Source organism: Mesocricetus auratus, unplaced genomic scaffold (genome assembly GCF_017639785.1).
Source record: "Mesocricetus auratus isolate SY011 unplaced genomic scaffold, BCM_Maur_2.0 Super-Scaffold_100676, whole genome shotgun sequence".
NCBI classification, from domain to species: domain Eukaryota; kingdom Metazoa; phylum Chordata; class Mammalia; order Rodentia; family Cricetidae; genus Mesocricetus; species Mesocricetus auratus.
The window spans coordinates 21809229-21827115 of record NW_024429266.1 but is presented as its reverse complement, the minus strand read 5'-3'; the positions used below and the strand labels follow the sequence as shown (position 1 = coordinate 21827115).

The 17887-nt window shown below is 44.4% G+C and overlaps 1 protein-coding gene across 1 annotated transcript in view; it reads right to left on the bottom strand.

Annotated features, from left to right (window-relative positions):
• CUNH1orf226 (chromosome unknown C1orf226 homolog) overlaps positions 1-15911 on the bottom strand; it is a 311252-nt gene extending 295341 nt beyond the window's left edge. Inside the window, exon 1 of the mRNA XM_040737162.1 lies at positions 15857-15911. The gene's annotated coding sequence lies outside the window, so the exon portion shown is untranslated. The remainder of the gene's footprint in view (positions 1-15856) is intronic.
• Positions 15912-17887: the final 1976 nt, after the last annotated feature.

Here is a 17887-nt window from a genome sequence, read left to right as displayed (position 1 = left end):
CCAAATACTACTCGGATGCTCTATGACTGGGTGTGGACTCAACCAAACCCCAAGCTTCTCCACACCCTTCGATGAGGGAGACCAGATGAAGTGAAGCAAGAAGACCCACCTTAAAACTGGACTGTGCTTCTGACGGCAGCCCCGATAAAAGGACGCAGAGGGATGAGGCTTTTTGCCTTCTCACCCTTGCTCTTGCACGCCAAGTGCATCTACCCTGTTGCTGAAGCCTTCTTTCATTGATTTTAGAACCAACTTCTTCAGGATTCCAACACCAGTTGAAGACCGGCAACTCTCCAGACCTTCAGCATCGGACTGGGATCAAGTCTTGTAGACTGACCAACCACCAGTGCTCATCCTCTTCAGTGTGAGGTGGAACCACTCAGACTCCATCTTGAAATCAGGTAACAGCTTACTCCAAGCTAAACAGGAGTGATGAAGGCTAAGGAGTGTGAACTGAAGTTACCTCCCCCGTGGCATGTTGTGCCATGGAAAAAGGACATGAACTCAGCCACAGAACAAAAGATCCTATGTTATAACATATCAGTCACACCAGTGAGGCTTCATGGTGTCTTATGACTCTCCTAGAGATGTAAAAGATATGTCTATTCACCAAAAAATAGGGAATAGGGAGAAAGTCACAGATTAAAAAGGAAGAGATTCAGTTTATTGGAACCCGCCTTAGACACTTTAGCATTTCTGGGTTCTATGTACTGGAGCAGTAGACAGTGGTAGTTACAACATCAAAAGAGGGTCCTAGGGAGGTCTGTGGCGCTCCCTCCCCTTCTCCAAGAGGAAGCATTAACATCCCGTCTCTCTGCCCTTTGGTTCTATTCTGTTCCCATGGTGGCTGCCACAGCGCTTGTAGTTCACCACAGCTGCTCTGTCTTAGGATTACTGTGGGTAAACTAAGCCTAGAGAGAGCATCTAGGAGACACCTCTGCAAATTCTAGCTTGTTCTTTTATTTAACCAAAAGGACTTAATTTTAGAATTTACCAAGCATAGTGAAAGCTCAAACTATTCTATCAGCAGCTAGGTATGGTGGGTAACCCAGCACTTGGAATGTTAAGGCAGGAGGGTTGCCATGAAATCTAGCCCATCCTGGACTAGAGAGTGAGACCCTATGGGGTAGTTTGAATGAGAACTGTTCCCCCATAGGCTCACATATTTGAGCACTATGCCCCTGTTGGTGTTGCTGTCTGGGGAGGTTGCGGGACCTTTACAAGGTGGAGGCTGGACCAAGTGGTCGGTCGCTGGGGTGAGCTTGGAGAGTTCAACAGCCTTGTTCCAGCCACTCGCAGCTCTCTCTCTCTCTCTCTCTCTCTCTCTCTCTCTCTCTCTCTCTCTCTCTCTCTCTCTCTCTCCTCTCCCTCTCCCTCTCCCTCTCCCTCTCCCTCTCCCTCCCCCTCTCCCCCTCCCCCTCCCCCTCCCCCTCTCCCTCTCTCCCTCTCCCTTTCCCTCTCTCCCTCCCTCCCTCCCTCTTTCTCTCTCTCTCTCCCCTTCCCTCTCCCTCTCTCTTTCTCTCTCTGCCTCACGTCAGTGGGTGAAGATGTGTTCTCTCAATGACTTGCTCCTACAGCTTGCTGCACTGCCTCCCCAATAATGGCCTTTCCCCCTCTGGAACAATAAGCCCAAATAAGCTCTTTCTCCCATGAGTTTCTCACGGTCATAATGTTTAATTACAGCAGTAGAGAATTAACAGATACACAGATTGATAGAATGGGAAAAAAACCATCATTATATAAATAAAATACCAAACATTGAAAATACATTATTTTCCACCACTGAGTAATACTTTGCCTCAAAAAGCTCAAATTGCTTTCCGTTGTACCATTTCCTATTGAAACAGATCTCACTATATTGCTCTAGTTTCCCTTGAGTTCCTGAACTCCAGCATCTCCCCTGCTTCAGCATCCTGAGTGACATTACAGAGATGTGTCACCGTATCCACAGCCACAGTACCGTTTTTACCTGACTGCGTTTGTGGGGAATCTAGAGCTAGAAGTCATTAACTCGTCTTGGAGGATAGCAATAAAGATATTAAGTTGTTGGAGCTGGAGAGGTGGCTCAATGGTTAGGACTGCTTATTGCTCTTGCAGAGGACCCACGGTGGCTCACAACGACCTGTGACTCCAGGTCCAGGGCACCTGACACCCTTTTCTGACCTCCAAGAGCACCAGGCATACCGTGGATACATACTACAGGATGCTATCATAAAATGATATAGAGAAGTATAAAAAGCAAATCTCTATTTAAAAAGATACTAACTCATTTCCCTCTAGGGACGAAAAAAAATAGCATACTCAGTCAGGTGTGGTGGCGCACACCTTTAATCCCAGCACTTGGGGGACAGAACCACGTAGATCTCTATGAGCTCAGGGCTAACCTGGTCTACATGGTGAGATCCAGGCCAGCCAGGACTGCATAGTGAGACCCTGTGGTATTAACCCTTTCTAATCCAAGTTTGGTCTTTGATGGTCTTTGTTAGGTGAGATGCTTTCCCAGTAAGAAAGATTACCCTCTTGGGTGTGGTGGAGCACATACCTATCAAGACAATTACTGAGAACGCAAAGCCACTCTGGGCTATATAGCAAGGCCCTGTCTCAAAAGAGCATAAAACAAACGGCCAGGTATGGTGACTCATGCCTGTAACCTCAGCACCAAAGAGACTGAGTCAGCAAGGTTAGTACAAGTACAAGGCCAGCTGAGGCTACTTGGCTGAGACACTGTCTCAAAAAAAAAAAAAGGAAAGAAAGAAAAAAGAAAATTTATCCTAAATGGTATCATGTATTGGAAACCTATATATCCTACCTGCAATACCACCAGTAGTTTTAAAGTAAGTCTCTTTTTTAAAGGTATATGACTATTGTTTTTATAAATGAAATATCCTGTCAAGACCACTTCCTGATGAGAATGCCTTTGAGACACTATGCTTTCCCAACAACCAGCTAAGAAGAGGGAAGGCAATCTGAGTGGAAGCCTGGGGAATATGCCTGGCTGCAGCATCTTCCTCCTGGAGTGCCTTCCCACACACATCCCTGGACCAGAGAGTGCTGTGTACCAAAGGTTAGGGCCCCTGAGCTCCATGTTGCACATCTGTGGTCCGAGCAACACAAGAGGCTTCAGAAAGAGGACTCCTTCAGTCCCAGAGTCTGAGGCCAGCTGCTGAACAGGAGGAAGGATTTAGAAGAGGTGAGAAAAGGGACAAAGTCTTAAGAATTTTGAGTTGAAGAATGAAGATAGGTTCTTAGCCTGTTTAGAATTCCCTTTTGTGTGTAGATTTGTCCAAATCTCTCTTAGACAGTATGACCATCCCATGCTTTTCTAACTCACAAGTTTAATTTTCCCATTAAACTTAATAATCATGTTTCTTGACCCTACTCAGTATTTCAGGCCAGAAATATGTATTGATTCGCTAGTTTGTAACATCACTTTGACCAAGTGTCCCTGCTACAAGATTTTTCCGGCATCGGTGGATGTGAGATGGTGTTTCACCTTTGATGAAAGAGACTTTGAAGTGCAGAAGATAGTGTGTCCTCCAAGCTTAAACGTGAAAGGCAAACATGTCCTACATAGCATGGAGAGGAGAAAAATCACTGGGGCCCCATGATCAAGCAAAGTTCAAAGAACAGGTCTGGCTTGACTTGAGTTTGAAATGGAGAAAGGAGTTTGTTAAGACAGCAGACAAGCAGACGTGGAGACAGGGTCTTTGGAGACATTTAATCTGCAAAATATCCTTAAGGGACGGTGGGAAGATAAACTCACAGGAAGGAGTTTCTCCTGGGAGCAACTGATGATAAAGCTAGTGGCTGCTGGAGACAGCAAGGGGGAGGACCGCAGCACTTGGTTTGATGGTTGTACTTTACAAGAACTGTCTGAACTGAGCTGTGACCCAGGATGCTGATACACACACACACACACACACACACACACACACACACACACACAACCATTTTCATGGAGGGAAGGGAAGAAGGCAGAGAGGGAGAGAGGAAGGGAGGATATGTAAGAGACAGGGAAGAAAGGAGGGGGGGAAAAAGAGAAAAAATATATATATATCCACTGGCCTTTTTATTCTGAGAAGCAACTAGAAGCTATCTTCCTGAGAGGCAGCTCAAGGACACATTTGACAAACATGCACTAGCCCCTGGGTGCAATTCCCATGGCTGCTACCCTTGCCAGTGACAAAAGGTTTGACACTAAAGGAAATTAGTGGATTTTCAGCACTATAAAGTTACGGAGTAAGCCAGACAATCCTTGCACTCGTCTTTAGTGTCTACAGATGAAAAACGATGAAAAGAACATTTCAACCAATTCAGATCAGTATCTCAGACCACAAGTATCCCTCAATTGCTGGCTTCCAGATAGTTCTTACTGTTGCTTCTATTCCGTCTTAGCTTTGGCCTTTTCCACTGAGAGACAAACTGAACACTATTTGTATGGTCACTTGTTTTGGTGTACTTTTTAAGTTGTTCAGACAGCCTTGAACTCCTGGACTGAGTTTAGAGGTAAACCCCTGTGCCCGTCCCTAAATCCTCACACACACACACACACACACACACACACACACACACACACACACACACACATGCTTCTTTTTTATCTCCTCTACTAAACATTGGTATTAAGGCCTCTTCTACCTTTAGCCCTCTAAACTTCACAAGCTCTGTTCCTAAATCTGGGACTCTTTTCATTAGCTATCTATTTAAAACACAGGAAGAGTCAGCTGTTGCATTTTGAATATTGGGGCTTGTCTGTTTGACTAAATCTATCCTATATGGCATTGTAATGGATCCTGGTTTCTCTTTATAAAACCCACATTCTTAAGCTGATATAAGGGTTGTAAAAAGATCATAGAGACAATTGGGACTGTAATATTAATATAGTACATGATACTTTTTTTGAAGGCCTCTCTTTGGGAGTGTAGAGCTTTTAGACAGTTGGAAGCTGGTTTTGTTGTTGCTGCTGTTCTAACAGATAAGTAGGGCCATTGAGAAAGCCCAGCAGGTAAAAGGACTTACTGCCCAAGCCTGATGAACAGAGCTTGGTCCCAGAGTCTATGTAAAGGTAGAAGGAGAGAACCAACTCCACGAAGTTGTCTTCTGACCCCCCCACCTGCCCCCTCCTCCTATCATGCACACAATACACAATAATAAAGTTTTAAAAAGATGAATAAGCCAAGGAGTTGGGTAGCACTTGCTTAGCACCAATTTGATTCTGGGCACCAAACAAAACTAACTAAGCAAACTAACAGGCTTCCTTCGGACCACCTCAGACCCACACATGAGAACGCTAAGAGGAAAAACAAAAGCACCAATGACACAGTTTGGTGGTAGACAACTTGAGTAGCAGATGCAAGTCCCTGGATTCCATTCCCAGCAAGGTAAGTGATAATAAAACTTAAAAGCGAACAAGAAAGGAAGGGACAGATGTGCTGTACAACCAGGTGTGTGTTCCCACTTGCAGGGCCAGGGCCGCGCTTTTGGCTCCGTGTGTTCTGAGAGCCCCCAGTGGTTACTCAGAAACAGGTTCTGCTCTCCACACTCAGCTGCTGTCTGCTGAACTTCACACAAAGGTGATGGCATGATACGTTTTTCCAGTTACAGGCACCTCAGCCAACGAGGCAGGCATTCAGATTCAGCTTAGCAGTTTTCCATCATTAGCAGCTGCCTCATTCCCTTAAAAGGTCCTGTAATCTCTTTTATAAATCCCTTGACATCACCAGCTGGCCCCTCTCCACGCCACTCGGAGCATTTTTCTTGCAATCATGCTCGAGGGGCCTCAGAATTTTCCACCTCTCTGAGCAACCTCCCCATGCTATTCACTGGCTGAAGGCAACCTCTGTAATTTGAGCTTCATGTACGTGATAACACTTTAACTGCAGCCAAGTTTAATTCAGAACAAATGTTCCTCATGTTCATACCTTTTTGGAAAAGCATCCCAGCCTAATGGCTAGAATAGTGAAGGGGTCAGGGTGGGATGGGGGTGGGACCTCCAAACAAATTTCTTGTTGTCCACATGAATACATTGGACTACTGCAGTCCATGCACAGTGACCCCCATCATCTCTCCTGAGGTGACAACCAAACTCCTGTCACATTCAGTGCTGTGCATTTGCCACACACAGTGACCCAGGAAAAGTCCTTGCCATGGTGGAATGGAATCAGATAATGAATCAAATATCTGAGTTAGTAAAATTGCCATGGGTATAGGACTTGCCAAGAAGCACACAAGTAAGGCGACCGTACGTAGCACACTCCTTTCTGAACAGGTAGGTATCCGTAGACCTCTGTCCATAGCAAAACTTAAAAGCAACTCAGCTGGTCAATTGAAAGATGAATGGATAAACAGTGGCAGCAACAACAAATGGTGTCTCCGTGTCACAGAGATACAGCCTTTAAAAAGGAAGGAGATCTCCGTAGCTGCTTCAACAGGGATGAACTTTGAGGACTTAAGCTAAGGGAAACAAGTTAAACAAGTCAGTGGCAAAGACAGACACTCTTACTATTCCCCTTAAATAAGGTACAGTTTAATGGATACAAGGTTTCTGTTCAGGGTGACCATCTTCAAGAGACAGATGGGGATAGGCCTGCAAGATGGCTCAGCGGTTAAAGGCACTGGTTGCCAAGTCTGACAATCTGAATTCAATCCTCAAGATACACAACCAAACACAACCAACTCCAGAAGTTATCCCTCGACCTCAGGCTAGGGATGTAGCTCAGTTCATAAAGTGTTTGCATAGCATGCAGAAAACCCTGGGTTTGATCCCTAGCCACGTACTGTGCTGATCCCAGCACACAAGAGGTGGAGCATGAGGACCAGTAAAGGTCATCTGCGGGTACATGGTGAATCTGAGGTCATCCTGAGCTACATGAAACCATGTTTCAAAAATAAAGGATAAAAATCAGGCTGGCAAGATGGCTCAGCAAATAAAAGCACCAGAGTCTGACCCCTGGGACGTTCATGGGGAAGGGGAAAAGCATCTCCTGCAACTGTTCCCTGCCCTCCACATAGAATCATGGTGTACACAACCACCACCAATCAGTGAATGTAAAATCAATACTCACTCTGCAGATGAGAAGGACATTTCTGGCTGATCCTATCTTCTAATGGAGACAATCTGAAGTCAACAAACATGTACTATTTTGGGACATTCAAGTTCTTCTGGAGACCAATTGAAACAGCAAACAAACAGACACACATATCACACTTGGGCATATGAGATCCACCAGAGACTCCATTTGTGGCCCAGGCAGAAGCTCTCCAAGGCACTTTTATTGTTATGTCCATGGAAGTTTTGACAGATTTTATTGCTTGAAAGGTTACATGAAGCTGGTTCCAAGCTGAATTCCAAGAATAAGGCAATTTTTCTTCTTGTATTTTCCAGGTGCCTGGAGGTCGATGTTACATCATTCTGAATGCATTTAGTGGGCACCTACCAGCTGCCATTGCTATTTAAGACATCTGGCCACATGGCCAATATATATTTTTTAGTAGCTGACTATGCTCTGAATAATAGAAAAATACATGAAATAATTTCTCTTATCACATAATTCATCTTGACCTAAACCATAAGAGTAAATATCATGCCCAGAGTAGTAGTACATGCCTGGAATCCCAACACCCAGGAATCTGAAGCAGGAGGATTGTTGTGAGTTCAAGGTCAGCCAGGGCAATGTAGCAAAGCTCTGTGTAAATAACCAGAAAGGACTGGTATCCAGGTATCCACATGGTACAGACATAAAACAGAAAAAAAAAGAGTCAAAGTGATGTCCTATGGAGTGAGAGTAGGGGAGGGTACTGGGTGTGGCAGCCAGGGTGAGGGTAGGGAGGATGGAGAAGCAGGGGAAGTGCTGTGGGAAGCAGTAATGGAGTAGCAGTTACACTACTTCCATAAGCAGCAGCGGAGAAGACCATTCTGGGCATGGAGACTGTTGCTACCCATCTGTGCTTGAGGCAGAGCACCCCAGCTGCCTCTGCAGATGCATTTTGACTTTGGTCTACAAGCTGAGTCCTGCTCAGTTGGCCAGTGAGCTATTGGGCCTTTCCCAAGTTGACTCCAGCACCCTGGTCATAGAGGTTTAGGAAGGCATGAGCCAGGCTTCACAACTCCCCTGAACTCAGACCTCTGGCCTGGGACCATGTGTCCCTGGCCAGCAAAGGAAGCAGATCCACAGAAGACCCCCCCCTTATTTTAACCAATGAGGGAAGGAGATAGGAAAAATAGTTGTTCATTTTGAGATCTAAATTCTTTACAGGAAAAGAAAATGACAGTGTGATGCAGAGAGAGTGTAACTTGTTCATGGGATTGCATCTATGTACATGTAGAGGCACACATACACTAGACACGCTATACACAGATATGGTATAGAGACACACGAGTGTAGATACACTGTATATACACATGTTATAAACACACATTGTAGACACACTCTATACATATGTTATAGTTGATGCCCAAATGTTTGGCACAAATTTCCATGTAAAACCTAACAAAAGCTTAAAAATAGATTCTGAACACAATAAAGCATGGCTTCTTGATAACAGAATTTTTCTCAGCTAGGCTCTCTTTGTAGGGGCAAGCAGAGGCATGGCTCCTTTAAGAGAGGTTAGGAAACTCAGCATTAGCAGCAAAAACCAGACAACTCTTTTAAGAGGCCCTACTGCCAAACAGTTAAATGGTGTTTGTGAGTTGCCAGCAACATGCTTCTTGGTGGCAACACGGACCTAGAAACCCTGCAGAGTTGTGGCAATAAACATGACTCCCACAAGTATCTCTGCCATAAAGTTAGACTCACGGGAAACCAAGGAATAAGGCAAAACCAAGCTGTATCTTTAATCCTAGCCATGCTATATAGCAGATTAAAGACTCATGGTTAGAAAAAGATAGAGATATACAGTAAAGACTGGTTCAGAGGAGAAAAAAAAACCTCTAAGCAGTTTACAACATGTTTAAAAATGTACCTAGACTCGGGAGAGAAAAGAAAAATGATAAAGAAAATCCTTAAAAAAGAAATAGAGTAGCTGGACATGGTGGCACACACCTTTGATACCAGCACTTGGGAGGCAGAGGCAGGCAGATCTCTGTGATTTCAAGGCCAGCCTGGTCTGCAGAGTGAGTTCCAGGACAGCCAAAAGTACACAGAGAAACACTGTCTCAAAAAACAAAAAGATAAAAGTAAAAGAAATAGCGTGTTTTTTTTTCAAAAAAAAAAGCATGCAAAGATGAAAAATAGAGAGTCTGGATACTGTATGTTATTGTGTTGTCTTTGAATTGTTTGATTGCTGACGAAGGTACAACAGCTTCTAGAAGACATTTGATTATAAATGCTGCTGGAGCAATCCAACCTATATATTTTGAAAATGCCTTGACTTCAAAATTTAAGTCTAAGGACATGTTACTTTGGAAAAGAGGTTCTGCTTCTGTTTCCATAGAAAATGAAAAGCTGTGGATTCCTTCCAGACTAATATGATTTGATCAAACAAGACCCCCCCTGAAACAGTGGCCCAAGTGATTCAACATCTAAGACATCTGAGATGATACAGCCTTGCAGACCACTACAGCCAGGATTTGGCCAGGTTTCTGGGTTTTCTCAGGATCCCCATGGGATTGACAGCACCCCCAAACAGCAGGAAGCATCTTGGAGAGAACTACTCCCTAACTCCCAAATATTGTTTATAAATGTTTGTTTTCATTTAAACAAGGTTGGTTATAAATGGTTAATGATCACAGTCTGAAGAAATAAGGGAATATGATATAGAAGCAAATAGTTTGCATTGGTATGGATTTTAGTTTATTGGTACAAATTTAAGACCAATTTTGTTATATGTATATTTCTACTCCTGTTTAGGTATTGTGTTTATACAGCTCTTTTAAGAATGTAATACGTAATTAAATACAGATTATAGATTTTCACCTTTAATAGTCAAAATATAGTTATGCTAGGTTTTATATATATATGTGTGTGTATATATATATTTCAAATGGATAGGTATTTTTCAAAACCTTCCAAAGACTTACAGAATATGGCATTTAAAATGATATATTAGGGTTTTTCATGACAATGAGACACAACTGCTCATGGCAACACCAATTATGTCAGAGAGGAAGATGGGCATCGAAGAAACTCATTATGGAGTTTGCCTTCAATATGGCAGGAAGAGTCATTTGGGCAGAAACTGCTTTTGCCTAGATGGCCTGACAGCACACTGTCCAAACTGGACAAGCAGATTACAAAGAGAAGTGACTGATAGGATGGTCCTTCAAGTTTCCTGTTTCATCAAAAGATCTGCCAGACACTGGGCCTATAGGCTGAAGATGGATTCCCCAACATTACAGAGGAACTTTGGGTGACTGTCCAGGCAGCGAGATGTTTCTGTCAATTCTAGAGTTTATATATTATCCTTCTGGGATCTTTGATGGAGTTGAAGACAGTTATGGTTATGGTTTTCCTTAGTTATGATAAAAGATAAGTTACATGTAAAACTTTAGACTCATAAAGATAGGATAGATGATAGAATATTTTCTTTAAATTTTGCCAAATGTTAATGAACTAAATATTGTTAACTACAGTTCTTACTTGATAACTATTTTGTTATATATAATTTTACTATGTTAAAACCTTCCTTTTTATTTAGACAGAAAAGAGATGGGGGAATGCCCTTCTGTATGTTGTGAATATATGTTTCTCTTATTGGTTGATGAATAAAGCTGTTTCAGCCAATGGACAGGCAGGATGTAGCCAGGCAGGAAGTATAGGCGGGGTTACCAGACTAGGAGAAGTAGGGGAAGAGGAAAGGCAGAGATGCAATCACCAGCCAGATGCAGAGGAAGCAAGATGAGAATGCCACACTGAGAAAAGGTACCAAGCCATGTGACTAAGCACAGATAAGGATTATGGATTAATTTAAGTTGTAAGAGTTTGTTAGTGATAAGCTATAGGCCAAATAGTTTATAATTAATATAAGCCTCTGTGTGTTTATTTGGGACTAAAGGGCTGTGGGACCAGGTGGAGCAGAAACTTCCATCCACAAGTATAGACACACACAGTGTAGACACACTGTATACACACATGCTGTAGACACACACTAGGCACTGTGCACACATATGGTATAGACACACAATGGGGACACACACAAATTCCAGCAACAAAAACTAATTATATCACCTTTGTTCTGCACTACTCCTTAAGACAAAAGGACCAACCCTGGATTTCATAGCACAATCCCCTTTTTGAGCTCTGAGGGGCACACTCTGCTTGTTCAGGGCTAGTAATATCTGTGGAGGAAAGAAGTTACTGCCCCACAAGGAAGGGAAGGAAAAGACATGCTCGGGTGTGCCCTGTGTTTGGAGGCTTCCAGCGCTTCAGCTGAGCCAAAGAACAGAAAGACCATTATCTCATTTAGGCTCACAGCTCTGAAGGCCAGAGATTGCTTAAATGATTTACAATGAAGACGCAAGACTTCAGACTCAACTCACCCCCATCACTTCCAAAGTCCACATGACAGCTGTTGTTTGGCTATTACCTGGTTTATGATGTCATAGGGTGGGGCACAGCAGGTGGAAACCCTGAAAAATCAAGATGATGAGTTGCAGTTGTGCGTAGGGTCTCGTTTGTTCACTTGAGTTTAGGGGTTGTTTAGTGGGTGGTTTTTCATTTGTTTGTTATTTATTCCTTTTGTTGTTGTCTATGCTTTCATATGCTTAGAAGTTTCTATTTTTAAAGTGTTTTAAGGCAGCCGGGCAGGGGTGGCATGCACCTTTGACCCCAGCACATAGGAGGTGGTAGATCTCTGAGTTCAAGGCCAGCCTGGTCTACGGAGTGAGTTCCAGCACCTCCAGGGCTATACAGAGAAACTCTGTCTCGAAAAATGAACAAGCAAATAGTTTTAAGGTAGGACTGGCCCAGCAGGTAATGGTACTTGTCACCAAGCCTGAAAACCTGAGTTTGGTCTTTGGACCCCTCATAATAGAAAGACTCCCACAAGCTGTCCTCTGACCCCCACATGTGCTCTGTCCCCACTATAATATATATATTTAAGTTTTAGGATGTGTTTTCAATTCAATTCATAATAACCAAAAAGTAAAAACAATTCAAACATCTATGAGAGGATAAATATAATTTATTGTATATATACTATGAAATAAGGAACATTAATTAACCTTAAAAAGAATAGAACTCCTGGGGATGCAGATGTCTCTCTTCCAGAGGACCCAAGTTCAGTTCCCAGCACCCACATGATAGCCCACAGCCATCTGTACTCCAGTTTCGGGGGAATTGATATCCTCTGTGAGCTCCAGACATGAGAGTGGTACACGGAAATACATGCAGGCCAAAACAATCATACGTATGAAAACAACAGAAAAGAAATAAGAAAAGGAAGAGAACTCTTAGCTGTGAGTGGTGGTGCAGGCCTAACATCCCAACATTCGAGAGGCAGAGACAAGAGGATCCTTGAAAGTTTATGACCAGCCTGCTCTACATAGCAACTTTTAGCAAGATGCAAACCAGCTCCTCCTACATGGTAAGGCCCTGTGTCTTAGTGAGGGTTTCTATTGCGTGAAAAGACACCATGACCATGACCATGACAACTCTTATAAAGGAGAACATTCAGTTAGGTGGCTTGGAGTTCCAGAGGTTCAGTCCATTATCCTCATGGTGAAACATGGCAGCATGCAAGCAGACATAGTGCTGCAGAAGGAGCTAAGAGTTCTGTCTTGATTGGCAGGCCACAGGAAGTGAACTGAACTAGGCATAGCTTAAGTATATATAAGACCTTAAAGCCCACCTCCACATGACACACTTCCTCCAACAAGGCCACACCTACTCCAGCAAGGCCACACCTCCTAATAGTGCTCCTCCCTATGAACTTATGGGGGCAGTTACATTCAAACTATCACACCTTGTCTCAAAAACCTAAAAACCTAAAAAACATAAAAATCTTGACACCTGGATAAACATTGGAGAATTATGCTAGGTATTAAAGCAATCCAGGTCCTTGATAATGACAAGCAAGCTATCAGCTTGTGTAGGAGCCTGGTCATGCAGTCTGTGGCCTCTGGTTGTATCACAGCATGACACAGGCACCCCTTCAAGTGCCTTCCTGTGGTCTGCAGAGAACCCATGTCTCTGGTAACCCTATCGTGGTGAAGAAGCAGAACCTGGGCCAGGAACTCATTGACAACTGAGCTTGCAGAGCTCAGGGCTGGAGAATGGGCTGAGTCTGGGCCCTGGGATGGGGAGGACTATATCTTGTACCTCTTTCTCAGCTTCCTGGAACCATGGCCTTGCATTCAATGACCCTGCCCCCAATACACAAGTGGAGGTCAGATACCTGGGAATTTTGTGCTATGTTGAAAGAACTCTAGCAAAGTGGATGTCCTTTTTTCCTCCTGATAAACATGAATCTGATCTTCCAAAGAAGGAAAATACTAAGATAAATTGTGGGGGGGGGGGTGGCTTTTTTGTTGTTGTTGTTGTCTTTGTTTTTGTTTTTTTGGTTTTTCAAGACAGGGTTTCTCTGTGGCTTTGGAGACTGTCCTGGAACTAGCCCTTGTAGATCAGGCTGGTCTCGAACTCACAGAGATGCACCTGCCTCTGCCTCTGAGTGCTGGGATTAAAGGCTGCCACTGCCCGGCGATAAATTTGTTAAAAGTATATTTTTACCAAAATAGATGTTTCAAAACAATGACATCATGCGCTACTTTTAAGTACATAGCACACTTTCCATCATGTTGTGAGGCTCCTACCTGATATTGGTTGTCAAGGGCAAGTCATCACTGCGTTAGTGCGGCACTTAGATCTGAGAGGACCCACCCAGGACCCGGAGATGGAGCCCACTGGCGGATTGCTCCTCACATACATGCAAGAAGGACACACCCAGCCATCAGAGATGTGTTTTATGGCTGTGGATGTAGCTCAGTTGGCAGAGAACTTACCAACATGTGTAAAACCTAATACCTGGCGTAGTGGCACATGATTGTAATCCAGGTCTTGGGAGATAAAAACAAAGGAGTCATGAGTAAGGTCATCTTCATCCACATAACAAATTCAAGACCATCCTGGGACTCAAAGACCCTTTTTTAGCATGTGCACACACACACACACACACACACACACCCCAAAAAGCAGAATTAGCAATTTAGTAATACAGCCGCCAGGATATCTCCTCATAGGCCCTAACTAGATTTGCTTGTGTCTGTATTGCCTGGCTCTACAACCACAGTATGCAGGTGGGAAAGTGTTCATGGCCTACTGGTTTTCTGCTCACCACTGTTGGCTGGTTGTCACATAAATGGCAGAAGGTTCTCCAGTACAAAGTACAGAACTACACACAATATGTGTAGGTTTCTTTCAGTATCTTCCCCCCCCCCCCCACAACCTATGACAAAAGCGATTTCTGACAGCCAGAGTACCATGCCAGACTGAAGATGACCAGGACAAGGATTCAAGCCTCACGCAGAGAATTCTTGAACCCAGTTACAAACCCAGTGCTTCTGTTATGGCTGGGGTCTCTACAGCATCGAGTGGGAGGAACAATAACTCAGTTCTCTGCGCCTAACCCACTGCTTTGTGTTTCGAGGTGTCCTGTTTTCAGCCCCCCCCCCCCCCACGGCTTACAAAGCCCTTTTTCTCTGTCACCTCATCTGGTTCTCATGAGAGCCTTCTGAGGCAGAGGGGATCCTGGCTCCCCCTGTGTAGACAGTGAAACTGAAATGGGGGCAGATTGCGAGATTTCCAGGATCAAGTTGATGGAACTGTGGGGTCAAGAGTGGGGGCCAGCCCTGCATGAAGGTAGAGGTAGCAGGCTTTCTCGGACCGCCACCCCCAAATCATGATGCGGAGACTTCCTACTAATTATGAATGCTCGCATAGCCTAGGCTTGTCCTGCTAACTCTTATAACTTATTTTCTGTTTCTCTTCATCTACATTTTGCCTCGGGGTTTTTTACCTTTCCTTCACTCCGTATGTCCTACCCCATGTATGGCTGGCTGGCCCTGGGCATCTGTCTCCCCCCCTCCCTCATTCTCTCCGTGAGCCTAGATTCCTACCACTTCTTCTCCCTGCCCACCAGCCCCGTTCTACTTTTTATTAGACCATCAGGTGCCTTAAGCAGACCAGGTAAAACAGCGTCGCATCTTTACATAATTAAACAAATGTAACACACCTTTAAAGTAATATTCTGCAATATAAACAAACATAACAGAGTTTTACATGGCTAAAGTAATATTCCACAACAAGTGTCAAGGTTAAAGGCCAGCCCTGAACGTCCAGAGCAGCCTTCCCAGAGCATTCCTTCTCTTTAGTTCTTAGGTTCCATCACCTCTGTAAACCTGTTTGCCTTTCCCTTTATGGGAGGAGCTTTCTGGAAAGAGAACAGCTGTGAAGGCAAGACCAAAGGAAACATAAGTTGCCTCCATATAGCTCCCCCGGGAGAGTGGTGAATAAGCCAGGCCGACAATGCCTTAGAGAACGGCTCCCAGAGGCCCCATTGACTCCATGGCTCTCTGAGAAACTTTCTTCCCCCAACATCAATCTAGCTTTACTGGCCCACCTGACACCCCTGCAAGGCAAGAAGCTCCAGCTCTATGTTGTCCCCAGCATAACGATGACAGAGTGCAGACTCTCACCTCTTGTCCCTGTCCACAGCACAGAAGAGCACGCTCCCCCACATTTCCTGCATGCTCTCTTGAGCCCTTTGCAAGTCCTACCTATGCCCAAGCTTGGCATGGGACAATGGCCCGGGCCCCCTGCTTTGCACACAGGAGTCCCCCCTGAGGTCCCTGACTACACGCTCCTTTTCCCACCTCAGCCAGGGCCAGCCCCTCAGGGCTTGCTTGGTTAACTCATTCACTCACTCAGGGGCAATGCTGCATACATGTGCCTCCTCTTCTTCAGAGCCCTGCTCTGCCTCTGGGTGCTGACAGCACGTTGACTTCCCGGGTGCCCAGCTCGCTGCTGCCTGGTCTCCTCAAGCGCTAGTCTCTGTAAAGCTGAGTGGTCTCTGGCGCCCTCAAGGGTCAGAACTGAGAAGTGAAAACCTCATACACAGTCTGTATAGAGCAATGGTTCTCAACCTTCCTACCTCCCAATTACAAAATTATTTTAATTGCTACTTCAAAATTGCACTTTTGCTACTGTTATGAGTTGTAATGTAAATACCCGTGTTTTCCAATGGTCTTAGGCGAGCCCTATGAAAAAGTCCTTCGACCCCTTGCTGCCCCCAAGTGGGCACACCCCACAAGGTTGAGAACCACTGGTTTGGAAGTTCACTGAGATGTATAGGTTTTGGGTCTGGTTATTATCAGTGTGTGGCATTTTTCATTTGCAATGAAAATTTTTAAATGATGAAGTTCATTAAAATTTTTTAAAGAAACAAAATGATGTCTCAGGAATCTGTCCCACCCGTCTGTCACAGTCAGGTAATTGTTTTCAAGGGAGGAGAGAACTTAGTCCCTCAGCCCAGCAGCCTCACCTTTGCTCAGACTTCTCAAGTGAGGATTAGTTACCTGATACCTCTTACGAGCACTGGCCACTCAAAGTGGGCTCTCTGGCTGGACAGCTGTTTGCCATTGGGGGGGGGGTCTTCACATTTGGAAGGATCCTAACTTTTTGCTACAATCACAAGTGCCAAAACAGTATTTTATATTAAATAGACACTGAAGTTTTGTTATGAAAGAAGTGAAGTTGAACACTTTGTCATTTAAGTTCTATACTTTGGGTCTGGGGACATAGCTTAACAAGCCCTGGGTTCTATTGCTAGTACCATACAAATTGCGTGTGGTGGCTCAGGCCTGAAGTCCCAGCACTGGGCAGAGAGGAGCAGGAGAATCAGAAATGAGGATCATACTTAGCTAATAATGAGTTCAAGGTCCCAGCCTGGAATATGTAAGACCCTTCTCAAGGTAGATAGATATGTTAAGTAGGTATGTGGGTAGGTAAGTAGGCAGACAGACAGACATTATGGAAGACAGACCAGGACTGGGCAGTTTATAAACCGCCTTATCTACTGCACCATAAAGATAGCCGCCAAATTGGAGCTGGCACTGAAGTTACAAGTATTGGGACAAGAGGCAGACCAAATTGTCCTTCAAGGCTTCCTGGAAAGATGGAAAGGGCAAAGAAAGCCTCTGTGCAGTCCGGTAGGCAGACTGTCACTTTTCTGGTGAAGGTTGTGTTTCTTTATCGACTTACACAGCAAGGGGCGGGGACACACCACGGCTGTTCACCTCCCTAGGCTGGGTCCCGATCAACTAGATTAATTAAGATGAGACTTCTGCTAAAGGAAGAAGGGATACGAGGAATCGGCTCTTGTGCCTTCACTAGCCCCCAAAAGAACCGAATTTGAAGCTGCTGGTGTCTAGCCCTTCCCTTAAAATATGAGACCCAGTGGCAATTTGAGAAGTTCACTAGTGTGGAATGTAGTTTGCCGTAACCTCTCTAGAGGTGATAATTTGCAAATGATCATCTTGTTTTTATTTACTTACTCACTTTTAAAATAGAGTTTCATGATGCCTGTCTGGCCTCCAGCTCATTCGGTATGGGGATGACCTTACACTTCTGATGCACCTGCCTCTGGCGTTCTGAGTGCTGGGATGGCAGGCACGTGCCCCATCCCTGCTTTATGTGGTGCGGAGAGGGACCCCAGAGCTTCATGCATTCTAGACAAGCATTCTGTCAGCTGGGCTACATCCCCAGCACCAGTCCCAAAAAGAAAAAAGAAAATTTTGGCTTTCGGTCACTATCGGAGGAAAAAAAAACAAACAAAAACCCCCTCCAGAATGTACTGGCCTCCTTTACACGGGATTGGCAATTTAAGCAGATCTGGTGACTATCCACAGAGTGCTTTGGTAGAAAAGACTTCTCTGTTTTATATTAGAGAGCAAGTT